Genomic DNA, 9,950 nt, shown 5'->3' with positions numbered 1-9,950 from the left:
TGGAGAGAATTGTCTCATTCATGAAATGGCTTTAGTCTCTATTTTGGTAACATGTTGGCCATAGATTGATCATCTGTAATCTTTACTATGTTTGAAGTATGTTCCTTCTATTCAAGACTTCTATCATGAAGGGATGTTGAATTTTGTCAAGGCATTTTCTATATATATTGAGATGATCATGTGATTTTCATCCTTTATAAGATGTGTAACATTTATTGACTCATGTATATGGAATTATCCTTGTATCCCTAGAAAACAGTTTGACCATAGAAAACAGTTTGCATGATTTTCTTAATGCGTTGTTGAATTTGTTTTCCAAGTATTTTGTTGAGAATTTTTGTACCAAATCATCAAGCAAATGGCCCTGTAATTTTCTTGTTTCCTTGTATCCTCATCCAGTTTTGCTAACAGGGTGATACTGGCTATATCACACTATAGTTTGAGGAAAGCTGATATTTTTCTTTAAAGGGCCAGAAGAGCCGAGCACTGGTGGCTCATATCTGTAATCCTAGCTACTCAGGAGGCCAAGATGTGAGGATCGTGATTCAAAGCCTGCCCATGCAGAAAAGTCCCCATGGACTATTATCTCCAATTAACTGCTCAAAATCCACAAATGGCAACATAACTCAAGTGGTAGAGCACTAGGCTGGAGCACAAAGAAGCTCAGGGGCAGTGCCCAGGCCCGACAAAAAATAAATTAATTTAATTAATGGACAGAAGAGTTTCTTAATTCAATGCTAGACTTTTTTCATTAGGAGATTAAAACTGTGTAATCTTATTCCTCCTTATTTAATTTTTTTAATCCTCCAGCACAGTTTTGGTAGATCATATACATTTAGAAAATTATTTTTCTTCTGGATTGTCTAGTTTGTTAAAAAATACGTTTTTCAAATATCCTCTAATGATTGTCTAAATTTCATTTGTTTTTTTCCTATTTTTTTTTCTAAATTTCATTTGTATTTGTTGTGTTATCCCTTTTTTCATTGCTGATTTCATATTTTAGGTCTAATTCTTCTTTCTTTAGTTTGGGTAACTATGAATCTTTGCAAAGAAGAAACTTTTTGTTTCACTTTGCACCTTTTCTATGTGTTTTTTTTTAGTTTCCAATTCATTTCTGCCTTTTGAAAGATTATTGTTTCTTCTTTTTTTTTATTTTGGTGGTACCAGGGTTTAACTCAGGGTCCCAACTTGAGGCTTGCCCTAGTAACTTTAACATTATTTTTCAGATAGGATCTCATTACATTGGGGATGGGATCTCATCCTATGTAGCTGGGATGACAGGCACATACCACCACATTTACCTTTGTTGGTTGAGATGGGGTCTTGCTAACTTTATCATCAAGCTGGCTCTAAATTATATAATCTTCCTGATATTTACCTCTCAAATAGCTAGGATTACAAGCGTGAGCCATTCCATAGGGCTTATTTCTATCGACTGATTTAGGGTTTGGGCCTTCTTTCTCTGAGAACTTAAGGTATATCACTAGATTCTTCATTAGCTATCTCTCTGGGCTTTGGTCATATATTTATAACTATAAATTACCTCTATGCCCTTCATTTTCTGTATCCCAAATGTTGTGGTAAGGTGTGCTTTTATTTTTGTATGATTCTGGGAATTTATTTGTCCTTTTATTTCTTTGATAACCCAATGATCATTCAGAAATGTGTTGTTCAGTCTCTGTTTATATTGTATCTATAGTTTCTCTTGCTATTGTCTTTCTAATTTTATCCCATTTCACTCTATTAAAATATAGGAAATTATTCCAATGTTCTTATCTATGTTAAGATGTGGTTTATATTATAAAATATGTATTTGGGGGAAGTATTAAGAGATGCTATGGACAATGTCTTCTGTGGTTTTTAGGTGGAATAGTCTATATTCAATGTTTTAACTATAATACTGTGTTAAAAAGTTCTTTTTTCGTCTTGTCTCTTTGGAGCCCTCAAAGCTTCTTGTATCTGGATAACTATATCTTTCCCAAGATTTAGGAAATTTTCTGTAGGCCTTAGATTTAACCTCTTCTTCTTATTGTAGACCAATGAATCATAGGTTTGGTCTTTTCATGGTGTCCCAGAAGTGTCATATGTTTCATTCATACTTTCTTATTTTTTGTTAACTAGTTGGAGTCTCTTGTAGTTTCTATTATACATGTTAGTGCTATATGTGGGCTGAGGGTGGGACTGGTCAGACTGTGTCTGGGCTTCTTTCACTTTGGAAGCGTTCCTTCTTTGTGTATTAGGAACCAGTGCTGACCACAAGAAACCTTGAAGCCTGTGGACTGGAAAGATCCCCATTTGCTCCACAATGCCTCATGTTTATGTGCTGTAACCATCCAAGCCTAGAGCTGTCCCCCAACTGCACCAGTATTTAGAGGCAGCAAATAGACCACTTATTCTGGACTGACAGGAGAGCTAAGACCCTCATTACTTTCAGATCACCACCCTGGGCAGGAGTTGGGGTGTGTGTGTGGAGGATTGGTGCTGTTTTCTTGCTGCTTTGCTGATTCACAATATGATGGTTGTGTGTTTTATCGTGGACTTCATTGATTTCATCCTGCTAGAGTTTGTTGAATGTTTTGAATGCCTATGTTTGTCTTTATCAGGTTTCAGATATTTTCAGCTGCTAAGTAATATCTGCCTCTTTATATTTCTCTTCTTCTATAATTACTGTAACATGTATATTGATCAGCTTGATGTCCCTTGGGCTATGTTCATATTGTGTGTATGTGTGTGTGTGTGTGTGTGTGTGTGTGTGTGCGCGTGCGCATGCGTACCAGTCTGGGGCTTGAATTCAGGGCCTGGATACTATCTGAGCTTTCCTTTTTTTTGGCGGGGGGTCCGGTCGTGGTGCCTGAACTCTGGGTCTGGGCGCTGTCCCTCTTCAGCTCAAGGCCAGCGCTCTAACACTTGAGCCACGTTGCCACTTCTGGCTTTTTTCTTTTTGCTTATGTGGTGCTGAGGAATCAAACCCAGGGCCTCATGCATGCAAGGCAAGTGTCCTACCACTGAGCCACCTTCCCAGCCCCTGAGCTTTCCTTGCAGTCTACAATTTGTGCCACAGCTCCACTTCTGGTTTTTTTTTAAAAAAGAAAAAAATTGGAGATTAGAGTCTTACAGACGTTCCTATTCAGGCTGACTTCAAACTATGGTCCTCAGCTGAGGACCATAATCTGGATTATAGGCCTGAGGCACTAGTGCTCAGCTTATGTTCACTCTTTTGTGTTTTGTTCTTCTCAGACTCAATAATCTTACCTGTTTGTTGATTCTCTTATGTCCTCAAATATTTGAATCCTCGTGGATTTTATTTCATTGTACATTTTTATGCCTCTTCATTAATATTTCTACTTTTTCATACATATATCCAATTTGTCTTCCTTTAGTTGTTTGAGCACTGTTAAGACTATTGTTTTAAAATCCTTTGTAATTCCATCATCTAGCTTTCTAGGGCATAGTTTCTATTGATTTGGAATGGCCCACTCTGAGTGAGTTATATGTTCCCACTTTTGTCATTATTGTTGTTCTGGGGATAAAACTTAGGGCTTTGTGCATGTTGAGCAAGTACTTTACCACTTTGCTTAGACATGTGTGTGTGTGTGTGTGTGTGTGTGTGTGTGTGTGTGTGTATAAATTGAATATTTTTTCCTTAAAATATGGATATTAAATTATCTCTTAGAACAAGAACAACAGATCAGGCCTCAACTTTGATGCTGTGAAGATTTCAGCTAGGGGCTGGGAAGGTGGCTCAGTGGTAGAGTGCTTACCTTGCATGCATGAGGCCCTGGGTTCAATTCCTCAGCACCACATAAGCAGAAAAAGCTGGAAGTGGTGCTGTGGCTCAAGTACTAGAATGCTAGCCTTGAGCTGAAGAGCTGAGGGACAGCACCCAGGCCCAGAGTTCAAGCCCTATAACAACAACAACAACAAAAGATTTCAGCTAGGTCACCCATTTCACTATATGTATATCGCACCATCCATGTTATTAAAGGCAATAATTTTTTTCGCTATGTCACACTTCTGTCATCTTCCAATAAATATATTCTTCATTTGCTTTTAGGCCCTCACTGGCAGCAGCCTCAAAGTTAAAATGACTACTAGTAGTCTATCCAGGGAAATTTCAGCTTTTTGTATCATGCTCCTCAGAATTCTCCCAGCCTCTGCCCATTGTCTGGTTCAAAAGCCAATTCAGCATCCCATTACTAGCCACCAACATCTGTATTACCGATCTGTTGTTATATAACAGATTATTACAAAGTTAAATGGTTTCGAACAGAAAACTTCTATTATCTCATCACTTCTGTTGCAACAGAGTATAGCTATGCTGGGTTCTCATGCTTAAAATCTTCTAAGACTGTGAAAAGTGTTGGATGGGGTGACAGGTTGCCTTAAGGATTAACTTGGAGAGAATCTGATTCAAGTTTAGCTGGCCATCGACAGGCCTTAGGTTCTCACTGGCTGTTCACTAGAGACAACTTTTTCCACAAGGGCCTCTGCATTAGGCATTCACAATTGGACAGACAATTGGTGTTCCTTAAAGAGGGAAATTAAACAAGAGAGTTAGCCTAAGGAAGTGAGTCCTTCTGTAAGTTAATCTGGGAACAACCTTTTATACTTTTTGTTGTATTTTTTTGGCTAAATGAGCATCTGTATGTCCTGTCCATACTACAGGGGAGATGATTGCAACAGGGGTATGGATACTATGAAATCTGTTATTAGGCTAATAGGGGAGTGGGGCTGCATAGCACAGTAGAGTATGCTTTTAAAAATTATTTTTAAAAGGAATTCCTTTGGCACTAAAACTTTTCTCCTAAGCTATTTGTTTCTTATAACCCTCTTTCCAATAAGGTATATTAGCAAAGTTTGGATAACATATTAAGTGATTGTCTTAATTTTTAAGTAAGTTTGAGTTTATATCTTTTATTTGAAAATCATGGGGGAACATTTTTCTCATTATTTTTTTGCATTATGAAGAAATTAGTCTATTGGGTGTCATAGTATTTTTTCTCACTTTGTCATCCATTTTTTATTTTTGTTCATGATGTTTGTGCCAGCAGAATTTTTTAATTTTCATGTAGTCAAATTGATCAAGTATCTCTTTCATAGTGGAATCATATGACTGAAAACAAAGTCTATTTATGTATTTCCTAGTTGCTTTGATATTTTTCTATTGCCTTTTATGGGATGAATGTAAGTCTCTAGCCTAACACATAAAGCTTTTTTATTACCTTATTACTTAGCTTTTATCCTTTTACCTGCTGAACAAACTTTTTTTTTCAGTACTAGAGATTGAACCCAGGACCTCTTACTTGTTAGACAAGCATTATACCACTTGACCCAAAGCCCTACTTCGGCACAAACTCCTTACTATTGTCTAGTAAAGTCTTACCATTCCTTAGTGTGCACATCCATGCGTGTCTGTATTCTTGTCTAACTCCTTCTTAAAACTGTAGGGAAGAACACAGAGGCAGGGCCTATGTTGGAGGTGCTTTTATGAAACCAGAGCCTTGTATGTTACCTGGTATGCTTTATTTCTTCAAAGAATAAATAAGTATGGTAATCAGAGAATAATACATATATAATATATAATAGAAAAAAATACATGACCGTCATGTTACTAGTTTGGTTCTCTTAATTCTTACCTTTTCCAAGAAGACAATAACCATGCTAGTTAAGTTTCCCTAACTATCTCACAGTTTCACAATTCCATAGTTGTCTAAGACAACTATGCAAGATTTCTGTGCAAAGAAAACCAGAAGCTTGAGGCTAGAAGCATAGCTCAAGTGATAAAGCATCTGCTTATCAAGCACAAGGCTCTGAGTTCAAGACCCAATATCACCAAAGAAAGAGAGAAAGAACAAGAAAGCCAGTAGCAAAGAATTTGTGTTCTACTCTGGGAAGTGGGTACAACTTGACATCTTAATAATGAGAGGAGCATACCATATTCTCATTTTCCCCATCATGTGGGAATGTGGACAGGAGTTGGAGAACCAGTCCTAGGCTAGAAAATGGGAAGTGGGAGCTTTGTGTTGAAAGGAAAAAGAGAAGTCAGCATTCTGGCTATCCGTGTAGTAGCCCTTACGGCCAATGTTTGCTTAACTCATTATTTTGATCTTTACTATGGCAATCAAATCTGTACCATAATTTTTGTAATATCCTTAGGTATCCCATCCCACTTCTTGGCTCATTCTCTGCTAGTCCTTCGTGACAAGTATCAGGCAGTTAGAGAACTAGAAGTGTGGACTGTTTGGATCAGGAAAATGGTAACATTATAAAACTACAGAGAAAGTGAAAGACGAGGTGAGAATTAGAGCTAAATGTCAACTGAGGTCATCATTGCAAAGCTCCCTGAGATGAGAACAAAGCCTGCACCATGACCATGATGTTGAGTTGCTCAGTAATCTTTTCAGGACCAGGCAGAGAAACAGACATCACAGAAGAAAATGAAGGGCGAATGGTATAGAGTACATAGGCAGTACTACAAGGAGACACACTGAAAGCACCGGCTTGGCTCTAGATTACAGCAGAAACATAGTGAGCCCCAAAGCCTGTGATTGTTGAAATGAAAGTCAAAAATGCCAGTGCAGGGGGGGCAGGGGGGCGGGAAAGGGCAAAAGATATAGTCCTGGCAAAATGGACTCTGGGCTCCTATTTCAGACACCTGGTTTCCATTAATCTCTCATCTCTGTAGACTAGTACAGTCAGTACCTCCTAACGCTCCCTAACCTTGTCTGAGCTGGTATGTAAATTAAAGTAGCAGCTTTAATCTTCATAAAGATGAGGACAGTAAACGTTGAAGATGAAGTCAGAGTCCATAGGATCCCAATATGTAGTAGCAGAATACCCAAATAGGTTATGGGGAAAAGAGAAGGAACCACCATAAAATCAAATTTTATTTCCTTCTTTGAACCTTTACCTTCCCTTTACCCCTCTCCCAAATATGCATATACAGGTCATGTTAAGTAGGTCCTTTCCAGTTGGCCTGTTTCCAAGACCAGGGTACAGCTGGACCGAAGGGCCACATGTTGAAGTTATTAATATGCCCGTGCCCTTCTCCCCCACTGAGCTCACTGATCAAAGGCCCTGCCAGAGCAGCAATGGATAGCCTCGCATAATGGGAACTGAAATTCTACTTAAGAAACCAGCTTTGCCAAAACACACTACCTTTTTAAGTGAAACATTCCATGCACATATTAACCTGATTACAGAAAGGAAGGGAGAATCTTTTTTCCTTCTGTACCCTGCTAATAATGTTCTGTCAAGTCTGATTTGGCTTTAGCTGTACTCCAAGTTCTTGTGATGTGCCCTGTTCACCAGCAAACTAAAAACAGAAGGTGCTGCACAAACTCTGGGACAGGATACTCCATCCACGCATGCAGACGCTGCAGAATTCAATTCCCTGCCAACAGGAAGGCCAGTGACTTTTCTAGTCTCTGACAACCAGCAGCCTGCCTCTGATTCACACAGTCAAGCGAATGAAACACATGGAGAAAATGGTGGAAATAATTAAGGGCTCTTGGAGTTAACAGAAGCACTGACTCATTACATGGAGCCCCTGCCTCAAAAAGGAGCAAACCATTGTGCTTGTTAGAGAAAAGAACAAATGGTAACAAAGCATTTTAGAGTCCCAATCGGTTCCAGCCCCAGGTTGAGAAGCCAGTTAGGTTAAAAAAGAAAAACAGAGAGAGGGAGAGAGAAAATAGAGGAGAGGAAAGGAGAAAAAGAAAGGGGACAGTTGATGAGAGAGACAGACAGACAGACAGAGGGGAGAGAGAGAGAAACAGATTTAAGGAAGCAATGTCATTTTGTTCTGCCTGATAACAAGACAGATGCTTTTTGGTTTATCTTGGGATATGGCAGGACAACTTGGTTCCTGAACAACTGACAGAATTGTTCAAATGGTTTAGATATACAGCTGCCCAAACTCAGCCAGTTTATGAAGCATCTAAATATGATAGTTATATTGGATAGACAGGAGCAGTGATTCAGTCCTTGTTGGCATTCAGTAAAAAAGAGCATGGCTCTGAAGTCCAACCTGAACATTGGCTGCACTATTATAGTTGGATCTTGAGTGTCTACATTCCCTTAAATATTAGGTATAATGGCTATAGTTAGATATAAAATAGAGGAACTAATTTACAAATTCTTGTTAGGAATTCACAACTTCTTACATGTTAATCTAGCCAGTCTTTACACCTAATAGACTTTTGCACAAAAACAAAACTTATGGAATCATCCTGTAAGAAGAAAACAGTGAGGTTTCACAAAATATTTCAGTTCCTTTAGCAACTTTATCTATGTCAGACTATCTTATGCCATATGCTATCCAAAGAACATTTCAGCACAGTAACAAAAAGTAAATAGACTAGCAAGACTATCCTATATAAGCTTTTGATGATGAACATTATAGAAGAGGAAAATATATCCTGTTATTTTCTCAAGGTAGTATTGAGGAAGGCAATTTATAATCATTAGAATTGGTATTGCACAACTGAGAGACAGAGAGAGAGAGACAGAGAGAGAGAGAGAGACAGAGAGAGAGACAGAGAGAGAGAGACAGAGAGAGAGAGAGAGAGACAGAGAGAGAGAGAGAGAGAGAGAGAGAGAGAGAGAGAGAGAGAGAGAGAGAGAGAGAGAGAGAGACTGAAAAGTATGCATAGCTAGTCTTCATTCAATCTGAGGATGAAAGAGAATGGCCTAGCCATGGAACAAGAGCTGTACATAATTGGCCTTTAGGAAAGAGGGTTGAGTAGGTGTTCTCAGCTAAATTGTTTTTAGCCATTATATAGATTTCCCTAATATCAAAACATTATAATTTTACTAAATAGAAACTTCTTCCTGATTTTACTCAATCTTTTTTATCCTGTGAATATTGACATCCAGAAGTTTTGTGAATGCTTTAAGAGTTCATAGTAATTAATTTAGCCATCCAAAGAATAAAGTTTTTAGAAAAATTTTAGGGCTCCATAGGATCTACAATTGTGCCAGACACCTCATGATTATAAATACTTGCTTTAGTGGATTTGTTGTGCCATTATTTTTAAGATGAAGGTCAAAATCCAAAGTGTGGTTAGTGAGATACTTTCAAATCTTGTCAAGTTACCTCCTGGGTTCTGTTGTGTCTAGAACCAAAGTAACTTTTTTGTTGGTCGTGAGGCTTGAACTCTGGGTCTGGGCACTGTCCCTGAGCTCTTCAGCTTAAGGCTAGCACTCTACCACTTGAGCCACAGCACCACTTCTGGTTTTCTGAATGGTTTATTGGAGATAAGAGTCTCACAGACTTTCCTGACTGGTTTGGCTTTGAACCATGATCCTCAGATCTCAACCTCCTGAGTAGCTGGGATTACAGGCGTGAGCCACCAGTGCTCGACCTATAACCAAAGTAACTGTTATCACTATTGTAGCTTTTCTATGTTACCACTGTGCCAAATTAGTTAAGACAGGGTAAGACCTGGCACAAAACTCAACCCAAGGTTTGACCTATGTCAGTTCCGACTTCAGGATGCAGCATTCACATTGAAATCTCTTCTTCACTAGAATAATCCTGCGATGAACCAGTTTTCTTGAACAACTTCACTATTAGGCTCATATAATATATATTTTTGTTTTGTCCTGTGCATATGTGTTTCATACATTCTAAGCACATGCTCTACTAACCCGCAGACCCATGTTTTCTTATGAATTTTATGGGTTCTTTGTATATCCTGAATACTTGGTGCTTTGCTAGTTATGCATGCAACAAGAACTTTCTTCTACTTTGCAGCTTATATTTCCTATTCTTATGCTGTCTTTTGGCATGCTGAAGTTGATAGTATAGAAGTTATTAGCACTTTCCTTTCTCATAAACTATTTTTACCAGAAATTTCTACCTACCTTAAGCTCGTGAAAATGTTTTTACTATTAGCCTATGGGCTACCTGAAATGGATCTTGTGTGAGGATCCTGTTTTATATCTTC

This window comes from Dipodomys merriami, unplaced genomic scaffold (genome assembly GCF_024711535.1).
Source record: "Dipodomys merriami isolate MVZ:Mamm:240054 unplaced genomic scaffold, mDipMer1.0.p SCAF_176, whole genome shotgun sequence".
Lineage (NCBI taxonomy): Eukaryota > Metazoa > Chordata > Mammalia > Rodentia > Heteromyidae > Dipodomys > Dipodomys merriami.
The sequence above is the reverse complement of the archived record's forward strand: the minus strand, read 5'-3'. Positions refer to the sequence as shown.